Source organism: Cupressus sempervirens, chromosome 2 (genome assembly GCF_028749045.1).
Source record: "Cupressus sempervirens isolate cs-2001-9-10 chromosome 2, ASM2874904v1, whole genome shotgun sequence".
Classification (NCBI taxonomy): Eukaryota; Viridiplantae; Streptophyta; class Pinopsida; order Cupressales; family Cupressaceae; genus Cupressus; species Cupressus sempervirens.
Genome location: NC_143119.1, coordinates 233,877,567 through 233,892,331, shown reverse-complemented (window position 1 = coordinate 233,892,331; position 14,765 = coordinate 233,877,567). Strand labels below are relative to the sequence as shown.

At 31.5% G+C, this 14,765-nt stretch overlaps 1 pseudogene; it reads right to left on the bottom strand.

The window, feature by feature from the left end:
* Positions 1–7,360: 7,360 nt before the first annotated feature.
* LOC149571903 (ethylene-overproduction protein 1-like) lies at positions 7,361–10,606 on the bottom strand (annotated as a pseudogene).
* Positions 10,607–14,765: the final 4,159 nt, after the last annotated feature.

Below are 14,765 nucleotides of genomic sequence, written 5' to 3'. Positions count from 1 at the left end.
GATTTCATGTTCCATTTCTAGTCCTCTTATTTCTTCATTTAGGAGTTTGTTCTTTTCAAGTAGATTTGCTGATGCTTTATCATTTTGATTGATTGGTTCAAATAGTCCTTCAGTCTCAACTTCTTCATAGGAAATTTTTTAATCCTAGATAGTGAATTCATTTCTTCTATTTAAGGATTTCTTCAGATGTTTACTTTCTTTCTCAAGTTTTTGTGGTATGATTTGGATGCCAATCACCTAATTTTTAATAACTGTGTCTAGTTTATAAGCCTCCATATCCAAGATCTAATCTCCAAGTGATTAAGCTTCTCTTAGAGAACCAATACTCTGATACCAATGTTAGAAATATAGAAGGAGTTAGTGAGAGGTGGGGTGAATTAGTTACCACTAAAATAAATCCCAGATCCCTTAGATGTCAACAATAGAAGTTAGACTGATAAAATTGATTACTACTATAGCTTGGTAAACAAATAGAAATTTTTGTAAATTGGTAAATATAGAGTGTGAATACTTTAGCAGATCTAATACTATCAGTAATTAATTTGCAAACATGAGAGAAGAGAAATGAACACAAGAGACACCAGAATTTAACATGGAAACCCAATATGGGAAAAACCACTAATGTAACTAGTTACTATTCTCCACTCTTCTGAAGTGAGCCCTATTAGGAGCTAACTTGGTTAAAGGTTACAAAACACATTGTTAGGTGTGACCTTATTAGAGGATTTAATCACCTTGTTAGGAGTGGCCTTGTGAGAGGTCTTAAAAACAATTCAATGGAATTGCCACCTTGTTAGAGGATTTACAACTGGCTATTAAACCAACTCTATTAAGAGATTTTAGATCATTGCTATAGTGGTTAAAGAGTAACAATGAAATGACCTAATTGTGATGTAACTGAATTGTTGAATCCAGATCTCTATTTTTCTTAAAATTTGTCTTTCATGATCAAATATTACTTTTCTACTCCACAAGGATATCTACTTATCCTTCAAGTTTTCTTCCACTCTTTTCCTTTCAATTCAATCAACACACTTGCACACACTTGAAAATCACAACTTCACCTTATATTTATATCATCCAGATTATCAAGTTAGCTCAATACAAATTAGAATAACCAATAATCATTACCATAGTTAGCTTGAACCAATACTTGAAATAATTAATGTTCATATGTCAAAACAAAAAAATCCTTCATTAGCCAACCTTGCTCGATAAACACTTGTTCTGAGATAGTTTCCTATGTTAAACAGCAGAGGCTCAATTAACACTGCAAACTTGCAAAAATCTTTTAGTAACTAAGTGAACTCGGGTAGCACTGACTCTATCCAAATTTCCTTCATTAACCATGTGAGCTCGGTCAACACTCTTTTTTGCCTAAATTTTCTTCGATGATCGAGTGAGCTCAGTGGACACTGTCTTCGCAGAATAAACTCAAGAATGCTCAATAGACAAGGAAAACTATCTTGCTGACCAAGTGAGCTTGGTAAGCACTAACTGTCAACTGATATGACATTTGTGTAACATCAAAGACAACACATAATTAGACAATTATATCCAACAACTAATTGTTAATTGATGGAAGTATAAACAGGATAACTAGATACTAAGAGGGGAGGGGTGAATCAGAATCTTAAACACTTTTATTGCTTTTAAACAATCCATTCACACATTCACTAGTTGTCTTATACATGTAAAACTTATAGAAGTAAACTTGTTGTAACATGTAGATCTAATCTATCACATGCATGAAAATAAACACATAAAACAATATTTGGTTATCGAGAAACCCTCCAAGGTGAAGTTAAAATTAGGGTGGGGATGACACCCACAAATCTTCACTACTCTAGTAATAAATTTAACCAATTAGGGTTACAATGTTTGACCATAATATATGATCTACCCTGTGAGGGGTCTGCCTTGTTAAAAGCTTTTGAGACTGTTAGGTCTCACCTTGTTAGAGGGTTTAACAATTACAATAAAGTAAGGACTATGTTAGGAGATTTACAAAGATCTGTTAAGACCACTCTATTAAGAGATATACCTTAATTTAAGTTGACTAGAACTAATTTAGTACGTGACTCTCAGTTTTCTCTGCAAGCTTATTTTGAGTCTTCTCTTTGAAAACTAATCCTCTCTTCTAATATTACAAATATTTTCTTCCCCTTTCACTACACTATTTAGGCCAATTGTTCTGTTAAGAGATAACATAATTTCTACTTGACTTCTAATCTGATCTTGATCCTTCACTTCACCATTTGCATATTACTCCCTATCTATCACATAGTGCGCATCTTTATTCTCATCACCACTTCATCTAAGTTAAAATCTTCTCTATTTAAATGGTTTTCTAGATGGTTCTATATTTTGCCTCTTCATCTGAGTTGTTGACCACAAAACATAGGGATATGTGATCCATGTTGTAAATGCATAAAACTCTCTGTAATGACCTCTACAAATTTTAAATGTTCCTTCCATGTTGTCTTAAAAATGTACTAGTACATTTTGGAAAATATGTAACTATATGACTAAACTTTCTAGTCACACCACTAAAATTTTTACTCACATGACTAAAATTGGTCACATTCCACTATTTTTTAACAATTTATAAGTATACTTGTGACTAAATAAGTAACTAGTTTGATCAATGAGTAAAATCATAAGATCAATCAAATAGAAATGACTAAATAAGCTACCAAATAATTGACTAAATAAGTGAGTGGATAAGTAGTCACTAATAATTACTCACCCAAATATGAGTAACTATATAAACTACCAAATGAATGACTAAATAAGTGACTAGATAATTAGTCTCTAGTATTAGTCATTTGTATTGTCTCTCTTTAATTTCTTTGAGGTTCATTTATTAACATATTAGGTTATTTTATTTTCCATAACTCATTCATGGCCCTTGGACATTCTCCTTCTCATACTAGCCATGGTTTCACTTTGCATCTTCTGGAATACAAGACACGTTGCTAAAATATGCACAAATAAAATATGGTCATCTAATACAATGATTTTAAGAATATGCAATATATATGTATGTATGTATTTATGTATGTATGTATGTATGTATGTATGTATGTAATATAAATACCTACACTTGGATCTCTTTCACACTTTCACAAAGCCAATTATACTATCAATATTGGACGTTATGATTAGTACTATATTAGTGTTTTTGATGTTCTAGTGTTGACTTTCTATATTAGTATAAACCCTTGACATTATAACTTTTAATCACTTTCATGAGGGGACTCATACCGTAAATTATGGGTACTATTGCATTAATAAAATTATGGTACTCTAATACATATCAAGTTACCTTCCATTCTTCATAATCAAATGGTTGTGTCTGATATAATGCTTTATAGATAAAACCATAAGCTATATTTTCTTGGTAGATATTAATTTAAGACTTTAACTCTTTTTAGAAAGTATGCTTATTTGACGTTACTTTGAAATCATTAACATATTCTCATTTAAATTTAAAACCTTAACATATATGAATTTATTTCTTATACTTTTTCTTTCTTTACATTAGTGTGTGTGTGTGTGTGTGTGTGTGTGTGTGTGTGTGTATAATTGCTAATTTATAATTTTGGTAGGATTTTTTTCATTTTAAGATGAAACTAATATGTTAGCATAAATAAGTAAATTTTTAGTTTAATTATCTTAAATTAAAAAATAAACCTATCTTAATTGTCAAATTAAAGAAATAAAAATGTGGAAAAGATATTTCCCACTTCAAAAAAATGTGCAAAAGTAAGGAAATGATATTTCTTTGAAATCCTTCATTTCTTCACAAACTAAACTAGAGCATGATTTGGGGGTGGAGGAAAATTTGAAATTATTCTCATTTGGAGAGACATTCAAGTATCCAACCATGGGTGTGTGTATCTTTAAAACTAAGAACTTGTACAAAAATGGGTCCTTCTCCAACTACTCTTTTCATGTTATTCAACCCCTACTCTCACTCACAAAGAAAATCCAAGCATACATAACATGCATCAAATTCCTTTGGTAATGATAACGAGAAGCCCGGGCAAAGGAAAACACCTCATCCTTTAATAGAATTATCATCAAAGGAATAGTTTGTCTACCTTGAAGGTATTGTTTTAGTTTCATCTCTAGTTGCCACCACCACCAACCACATAATCAATTTGTATTTCAAATCATTCCTTGACTCGGATGCTAAGTTGTGTTCTTTATCAAGTTAGGGCTTTAATTTTTTTCAATTCTCAAATTAAGATATAGAGTTGTACATTTTTTATTTTATTTTTGTATTTTATTATTAAGTGTATGGTATTGAGATATCATTCCATGTCCTTCTTTCCTTTATGGTTTGGAATTATAAAGATTATGTTCAATTTGTTAATTCTCTTTGGGGTATCCTTTGAAATAGATGTAGTTATTTTATAAATTTACCCATGACTTACATATGTCATGTGTAATGTGGTACTGAGCATATAAAATTGAAACTAACATGCTAGGTGAATATAGGTTGTACCTATTGGTCTTTTGGACACATTGTGATTTACAATGCAAGTATCGTCATCTTATGTTTTACCTTCCGTATGATAACACAAAATCTCTCTTTCTTAATATTGCATTTGTTGAATTGACGAGGTCATGTTAAAGAATTAAAAAATAAATTCTTCAAATAACATAAGAACATAATGTTTCTATTCCCTATTCTTATTATCTTAAGAATGATAACATAAGCACATAATTTTGTTGTCCCCTATTCTTTAGTTAAATATATTTCGTTAAATTCATAATTAATCTTTTTGACTTCTAAGGAAAGAAGCATAATAATTCTAATATTATTGAACAATGTATTATTCACAAGAATAATAACATAAGAATATTATGATATCAATCAAATTAATAATAATAATATCATACGAAAACTACTTGAAACCAATACACCGTCATAAATATTGCCAACTCTAAATTTTTTAATATTTATTTATAAAATTGATTAAATTCTTATTCTTAGTTCAATAATATTAAAATCTCATTCTATATATATATATATATATATATATATGAATTAATCATTCAAGTATTTATTTGATTTTTTTTTCTAAAATTCCTAACAAACAAAATATTAATCCCCTAAATTCTAATTTAAATTTTTGTAACGGACCATTTTCCTTTACATGTTGGGACTCTTTTGTGTGGTAGAACTACATATTCTAAGATGGAGTAATTTAAAACTCGTCCATGTCACAAATTGTTGGTAGAAAGAAGATGACAAGATTGGGGAATTGACTCTAGGCAAGTTTGGAACACCAGTGTCCCATTTACAATAACTTGTTTAAAAGAGGATGGAGTTTTTGAGAGGTAGTATATTTTTGACAATAGAGACAAATTTTATCATGGTTTTGAGCTTCAAAGATAGGAGAATGAAGGCTTTGAGGTAGGTAGGGTTTCATGTTGAGAGCAGTAGCTTTTTTTGTGTAAGGAGGAAGTGGGTTCTTCCTAATGGCAAAGGTTTCTGGCATTTAGGGTTTCAGTTCAATGATAAGTGTGCCCATCTTACTTTTCTCTCATGTTTATATAGTTATTTTAGTTATTCTTGTTCCTTTTGCGTTAAAATTAGAACTACTTATTCCCTCAAATTTGTTAAACCTCTAATTAGAAACTACCAAGACCCTTTGAATTCCTTTATAAATTATATTAATACCTCTTTTAGAATTGTTAGTAAATTCAAACAAGAAAGTTAGCATAGGGCATGATGATGAAAAGAATCACCAGAGCCCCTCGAGTCTTAGTTAATTTTAATAGAGGATAAAAAGACTGCATGGATAGACCATATCAGATAAAAGCAATTATTTTTATTAATATCTACCTTGTAAGCTAATATAAATAAATTTTGCTACTTCTTTGCACTACAGTCAATCCCTTTCTAATGCTAGACAATAAATTTCTTAAATAATAGGTAATATTCTCTTTAAAATTTTAAAGAACCTCTACATATTATGATAAAGATTAATGGAAAATTTAATTTTGTGAAAATCTAGCTTCATTCCTATCAATTAACTTATCTTGATGAGCTTTGAAATTTTTGATATGCTATAATATACAGGTAAAGATAGGCACATATATGAAACGTGGGCACTAGAAAAAGAAGGATGCAAGAATCAAACAAATTGAAGCCTTATTCAATTAATTTAAGATCAAGATTTGTCCACAAATGTGAAAAAATACAACTAAGGCATTACATTTTAAGTGCATATAAGAAACTATAGAATTTATCATACCTCATGTTTTTGGAAAGTGAATGGCCACCTACCTTGAGCTTTTTCAGACATTTTTTAGACCACCAAAAACACGGAGAAGAAAACCAAGCTTCACAAGGGCTTCTCAAAAAAGGGAAGACAAAAACATAGAAAGTGGATAAGAATGAAGACGAAAGATGAAAGACAAAATATGATGGTGTCATTTCCATTGGAAATTCATGAAGTAATTTAATATGATGGGTAGAAAATGTTTTGATATGTAAAGTAGTTGGCTTGAATTATCAAACTAGTCCATCTTCCTCATATATGAATGTGCTTCTCAATACCCTAATTCTACTATATACTTCCATTGAACATGATTTTTCACATACAGTTCTAGTGTTTTCAACACTTCTTTACATTAAATTTTAATTGTTGCCTCATTTTCCATGTCTACTATTTTGGTAAATTGTAAGATAGGTTGATCACTAGAAGCAAGGTATATAATTACTTATCTCTGGTGATCAACAAAGGCATTTCTATTCTGTTGATAACATAAATTTTCAAATATGACTTCAAAGACTAGCACATAGTGAAGAAAGATTTAAATAAAGTTACTAATAGAGTAGGGTAAAAGAAATTTTTGATCCAATAAATTGTTGTCACACATCTCATAATTCAAGAGCTTTGTAGTTAGAACAAGCGCAGCTAGTTCCTCTCAAATTGTGAAGCCATTAAAGAGGTCCTAGAAAATTCTAAAAGAGTTCAAACTAGGAATACCCATCTCTAAACCAACTAGTATATATATTTTTTGAAAGGAACTCGACTTGATATGGACCAATGCCTTCAAAGTTGTTAGTTACATTGTTCCACTTTAATCTTGAAACAAACCTGCATGTTTTGAATGCATAGTCATTCTGCTTGATGGACTTGTTGTATACTCTCAGCCATAAATGTAGAATAAAATAGACAATATAATGGTGATGAAACTTCATTATTCCATCAATAACACAAATAATGCACCCTACTCACATCCATGGGCTTTTTCTGTAGAATAGGTACAACTTGTTCCTCTCAAATGATGAGAAGAATAATAGAAATTTTGTAAGATGATTAAAGGTTGGTCTCCCCTAACATAACATTGAATATTGCCAACCACGAGCTCTATTATAAATTTCAATAGTATCCCAATGATTTGAATCCACATAAAATATTTCTTGGAAATTACATACAATAGCTTCGTTGTCCCCTATAACTCATGGAATACTCCTCGTAAGTGCAAAAATTGCAAATCAATTTTAAATGTTATTGCCTTTGAAAGCTTTGATATTGCCTCATTTTCTGTTTGATCATCCATTGGCTCTATATCCCATTTTCAGTACTTTTAATGCTTCTCATATGAAAATGCATTTGTCCAAGCCTTTTCTATCAACTTTTTCATCTCTTCATATATAGTTTTCCTACCATTCTTCAAATGACATACCCATGTCAATCCATGATGAGTCCTTGTATGAAAAATATTGAAAGAACTTATATAATAGGCTATAGCAAGATCTAACTTACCACAATCCATATAAAACTTCTAAGGTTATTCAAGTCCTATCCTTTACGAACTCCATTTGAAGTACATTTCAGAGCTTCTTCAAGAAGCACTACACCATTGTGTAGGGCCCAATTACCGTTGCACCAAAAGCCATGACTCTTAGTGAACATGGAACACCGCATAATTAACCACCTGTGGGAAGGGGAGCATGTCGCATCACCCAACAATCTCCCCCTCGATGCGCATACCAGGTGCTTACACGGGTCGAGAAGGCACTGCGAAGATTTGAACCCATGACTAGGCCAAAACCAAGCTCTGATACCAATTGTAGGGTCCATTTGTCGTTGCACCAAAAGCCATGACTGTTAGTGAACATGGAACACCACATAATTAACCACCTGTGGGCAAGGGAGCGCATCGCATCACCCAAAAATCTCCCCCTCGACGCGCATACTAGGTGCTTATGCGGGTCGGGAAGGCACCAAGGAGATTTGAACCCATGACCAGGCCAAAACCAGGCACTGATACCAATTGTAGGGCCCAATTACCATTGCACCAAAAGCCATGACTATTAGTGAACATGGAACACCACATAATTAACCACCTGTGGGCAGGGGAGCGCGTCACATCACCCAACACATTGGTAGTTGAGGCATGATCTATAATTGTATCACCTAGAGCATAATCTTTTAAAAAGAAGGCTTCAAAGAACCTATGGATGGTAATATAATCTTCTTATTTTTGTAATGCCTCTTTGCGATGGTCAATGTCATATAGTAAATATTCGACCTTTGTATAATAGTTTCTCATGCACACTACATACATGCTTACATGCCATCTGTAGACTTCATATTTTAGCCTTTGGATAATTTAATTGAAGAAGAATTTGATATTGTTGAATGCTTATGTGCCAGTTGTAGACTCTGTATTACAGCCTTTGGGCAATTCAACTAAATAAGAAGTTGAGATTTCTGAAATTGGAGAAAACCCTTCTCAGTTTCATTCTCCAATATTTTATGCACTACATATAATGATCCAATACAGTATTAGAAAACCACCAATCATAAAGATGCATCCAACAATCTTCCTTGGGCCATTACTCCACATGTTGAAATAGGAGACAAATAAAATGATCTATTGGAATGTGTCCCTAATACATTAGGTAATTTAGATCCAAGTTCAACAAATCTCTTATATCCCTAAGTGGGCCATCATAATCTAGAAGAGCAAGTCAAACCAAGCTTGCAATTCAAGGCAATCTGGGGAGACCTTAAACCCTAGAATCCTATTTATTTTAGCAATTATTGCATGAATTTTTTTTTCATTTATTAGTGCAACAACTCTAAATCTATATTGATATGGAATATTTATATCTAATTTTGTGACCATTTTTAAGTCCATTTTTTCTTTGCCATAGTAGAACAGTGACCTCTCTTGATACATCCATCCTACAAGTTTGTAGCAAGAGATCAAACTATTAGCATCTTTAGATGTAGAATACAAATGTCCCTACTTAAATTTTTTTCTTTCCACACCAACTAATGAGTACACATGTTTTCTTAATACAACAACTTTAAATCAATTTTGTGTATCCCTTACTATTTTCCTTCTAGCATTGCACAACCCGACTGATGCAATGCAAGACCCCTTTATCTATGGGATGAAACATACTCTCTTAACCTCTCTAATAATTTAATAGAAGCATCTAATACCATATAATTCTCCATTAATATTTGTATTAAAAATAAATACAAAGAAAAAAAAATCCAACCAAGGCTTTTCTTCTTCCACCATTTAACTTGCATAAAAAATTTTGAAACTGGGTGATTTTGTAAGAATTTTGTAGTCCCTTTTAAAAGACTAGTAGGAAAGAAACTACAAGTATTTATGCATTTTCCTTAAGGCCATATTCAATGAAGAACTTTGCATCATGCATATTTTAAACAAGGTGTGCCAGATGTTGATCATAAGCAGACCTCATATTTTAATAGCAAAATTTGTTAGCAAATGAAAAACACTCAAGAAAAAAATCTAAAGAAAAAAAAGGAGGATAAACATGAAAGAAAATTGTTACTATTGTGAAATAAAGGAGAAAAATCATAAAAGAAATTTTGCTATTGCTACTGAGTAAAACCATGAATTGGCACTAGGTTGCATATTGAAGAAAGCATGTTTTCCTTCCCTATATATATATATATATATATATATATATATATATATATATATATTGATTTAGTATATAGTGTTGTTGCAAGTGATTGTGTTGTTGGTGTAAATGATTTATTATTAGTTTTTGATGTACATGATTCTATTTTTGTGAATAACATCTTTTCTCTAAACCAATGTCAAGGCACACAATTCTACATATCCTAATTTTCTTTATCTCTTTTTTAAAATTCACTATTTATAATAGTTTCAATTTTTCTTTTAGTTTTTTCATATGTATGCAATTGCATCAATAATTCCTTATGTGATAATATTGTTCTACTCTTCACAATTCTTACGATATAATTTTTTATTTTTTATTATATGTCTGATCATCATCTTGTTATAAGAGAACTTAGCATTGAATTAAAAAATGTTTGTTGGTGCCACAAATAGGGTTTCTAGTATTTTATTTAGACTATTGTATTAATAACATGCAAGTAAGGTCAAAAAATCAATTATATCTTAAACTCCCAAATTTAGCATAGTTTTGACTTGTAAAAAACTTAACCTCTTTGTTTCATTAATCAAGAATAGTGAACTTTCATGTTAACGGGTCCCATGCATTTGAATTTTACCTTGGTCAAATATTTCAATAATAATGCATGTTCATACAGAGTATTTCCATGTTAACATTTTGTTCATCTTTTCTCTATTATATAACTCTTTGAATGACTCTAAATTTCTTGTCATTTCAATAGGAAGAACAAGTGAATCAAGAGACCTATAGCTAGACCAAAATCCAGATGTTAAAACTATCATAGAAAATTCTATTCTAGCACATCGACTAAGAGGATTATGACTTAGGCATTCCTCATAATCTGATTGGGTTTTCTAATTCATTTTCATCTAAGAATTCATATAGCAACTTTCATTCAAGAGAAAATATTCCTTCATTAAGGGTAGATCAAGTATAGGGAACATCAAGCTACAAAAACTTATCTTCAAATATGTTTTCATCATGGATTTTTTATGATTGATCTTTTATTACATTAACATTTGCAAGACTTGAGCATTGTATTTCCACCATCATCAATCCTAAAATAATATCCTTTAAATTCAACATTCCATTTTAGATTTGGTCTCTACCCTACCAAAGGTAAGCTCTCTTTTTCACCATCATAATTGTAGTGGAAGTGGAAACACTTAGCCAAGATTTGACTTAGGAAAGCCTCTATACAACACAACCATTTTTCTCTCCTCTTTATGTGCAGGTTACAAATTTGACAGCTAAAAGTTGTACATTTTCTTAGAGAAGACTAAGACATATAATTCTAGATTTTGAATAGGTGAAACCCCTTGCCAATGCCAATTTATAGCTATAACCAACACTTTTTGGATGGATTTTTGAGGAAATGGTCTATGAAGCATCCTAATCCAAATTTGAAGTTTTAGTTGATGGGAAAACTTATAGAGCTAATTGCACATTTATTAGATGCATATTTTTCCCCTCCCAGTTCCTCAATTTATTATCCATCTACTTAAGGTTCTAACCTTAAAAAGTGGTACATAAAACTTATAAAGTTGAACTCTAACATAGGCATGATACGTGACACCCATCCAAAGATCATATGAGAACAACAAATGTTGTGGAGAAAGGGCCAAGAAATTATTATTTTCTATGTGAATATTTTATCTACTTATTCACCTACTTTATCTTGGGTATGGGTACACAAAGAACCCAGGGTCATTCTAGTTTAGGATCCAGATCCAAATTGAAACCATCAAATAGAGAGCCTATTTCTACCAAGCTTAGAAACATATCATATTTACTACATACCATAACAATATTTTTGGTAAACTTTAACTCAAAATGGCAGGTTGCAATATTATATAAGTCATTCCAAAAAGTTCAATATTTCCATTGACCTTTCATAAACAAATGTGCAAATTTAGGACTTTTATAAAAATTGAACAAATTTTTTAGATTCAAAATATCAGTGATATTTCCCATTTGTATGCCCTGAGCTAAATAGCAGGTTTGGATTGTTCAATTATAGTAGGACACCCAAGTGATATATAAAAGGGCCCCCAACAAGGCCTTGGCCTTGCATGTAGAGGCCCCTAATTGTAAAGAAAGGGTTCTTTGGATTGCTAAAATGGCCACTAGGAAAAGGCTGATGAAACATTGCAACCTAACCAATTATAAAGGTAGGAGCACTCAAGAACCTCAGTAAATCAAGGTACTCAAGTTTTCTCTTAATAGATATATAAAATCATACTTCAATGAAATCTAATTCTTTAGCCATTTGTTTGTCTTATAGTTGGTCTCATGGATTCAGATAGCTAGAAGACCTATCTTGGGCTTACAAACCAACTAGAAAATAATGTTTAGTGTAAATTTTGATACAGGGGGAAATCCTACGGTCTTGGAATCCATAGATACATAGAGCTATAAAAATAAATAAAATATTTTGTATATTTTCCCATTTATGAAGTTCTATTGTGCTCTTATACTATCTAGTAGTATTAAGGATTCTAAACTCATAGGTAACACAAAAGTATAGCTAGATAGTATGAATATCAATAGGACTATACAACATTCACATTTAACTCAACTCTACAAAAATTAGGTTCTCTCACTACCATAATCCTAGTTTCAATGAACTAAATGATTCTTACACAATAAATTTTCCAACCTAAGCATTCTGAAGTCAAAGATCAGTCAACATCATATACAATGGCATAAAATAGGTGAAAAAAAGGAATAGGTAATCTAACAGTATAGTTGGATTGGAAAAATATAATCATTAGACATGTTCCCTTTAAATGAATTATTGTGATCACACATGTTCAAGTTCAAATATTGTATCTTTTATTGTGATCAAACATGTTCCTTTAACTAAATTATATTTTCACATTGATGAATAGATTGATTCATACTTGAATTCAATTAGGATAAGAAGGATATAGAACTATGTTCCATTTAAACCTAGTTTTATAAAAACAAATTATAGGAATGAACTCAATATATCATGAAAAATGTTATTTTTAATAGTTTTGGTTTTAATAAAATAAAGGCCACGTGAGACCATATGTGCCTCCTTAAAGTATCTAAAATTACATCTCACATACATATAGAAATAATCAAGGAAGAAAAATGTCATCTATCACTTGTAACCATTGTTCAATTTCATCATCATCCTCATTTTGATCTCTTTCATTCCTTAGTCACTTCTCTAGCTCACCTTATTCCTCATTGTCATTCCTAAAAAGGCCATCTGACAGATCTTGTCAGCCCTGATCTAATTCATGACCCTCTGTTACTTGCAATAATGGTTGGTTCTTTCTCAGTGTATCTATCATATCTCATTCAAGTTTAGCCCTATGCCCAACCATAATAATCTTGAAAAATGAGGGTTTGTTAACCATAAAAATTAAATATTTGTGATATTGTCACTATTATATATATCCAATAATCTTAGTTTGTATCCATATCCTTGACCTAGAATCTGCGTTGATGCCAGTGCTATCACACATGTATCACTAATACATGGGAATTCCCTTTTTTTGAAGTTTTGCAATCTACACCCCATAATTAACTAAGGCTAGAATAGAATTATCATTTAAATTTTGAGCATTTTAGAAGTGAAGGTTTTACAGTGTTTGAACAAGGGAACCAACAACTAGAGAAGATAATCCCCTATGAGTTACTCTTTGCTAGCCTCTCAAAGATAGTGATATTAGAGGTGCCTTTCCACTTCCTAAATAGGATAAGCCAAGATCACTAATATCAAAAAAATTCAATCATAATGTTTTCAATTTTGTGAGGATTGAGATAGCCTTGAGGGAATCATCCCCTACACCCTTGCAACCCTTGAAATCAAGAACTTGTAATTTTTTATAGCATGCAAAATTTGTAATAGAAATTTTAGTAATTAAATCATAGGACCTTAAGGTTACTTGAGTTAGAGAAAGGGGAGTTGTTGAAATATCATGAAATCACCAAATCTCTCTATTGAGTTGTTTGCAACAATTCAAGATTTTGTAACTTTGGATATGCATGTAGCATAGCCCAAAAACCTACATCTATAATACAGATAAACCCACCAAGCCTTATTATTTCCAAATTTGAGAAATTTTCTACCATTAGAAGAATCTTAAGATCATTAACCCTTTTGAAGGATGTAGGAAAAAAATCTTGGCTTTGAACTAATCAAAAATGCCACAATCTTAAACACCCATTGATTTGTTGAACTCTCCAGTTTGTCAAGTCAATAGTTGCATATGGTTCTTCAATCAGTCCATCTTGAAGATCCAAATGAGTGAGAAAAGGTAGGTCTTGGGTTCACCCCATGGTCTTAGGTTCAAATCTCCCTCCGATCTTTTTTCAATAGGATCAAATTTTGAGTGCTTGTGGTGGTTCTTGAGTCAAACAATGTTGCAAGGGTACTAAAATGCAATCCAATGGCTCTGAGTCCTTGTGCAAGTCTAATGTTTGGCCCTGCCAATCTAAAGACAAATCCAAGCTCTGGTTGTTGTAGCAATCTCAAGGAGTAGCAGAGATGCATGTGTCAATTTATTAAGGACAAGAACCTCAGCAAGTACATCAACACTCCTAAAGCTAAAATAATTGCTTCCACCTACAATATCCCTTTCACTAAATGTTGATCAATTAGTAAATACCTTAAATCACCACGGTATGGCTATCTCACCATGAAAAACATTTCTTTTTAAAACATTTTACAGGTTCTAAAAAATAAACTAAGTGTTTCTCCTTGATATAGTTAACATTTTTTGTGGTTGCATAACTGTTTCCATATTGTTTGATCTATGTTTTTTAGCTT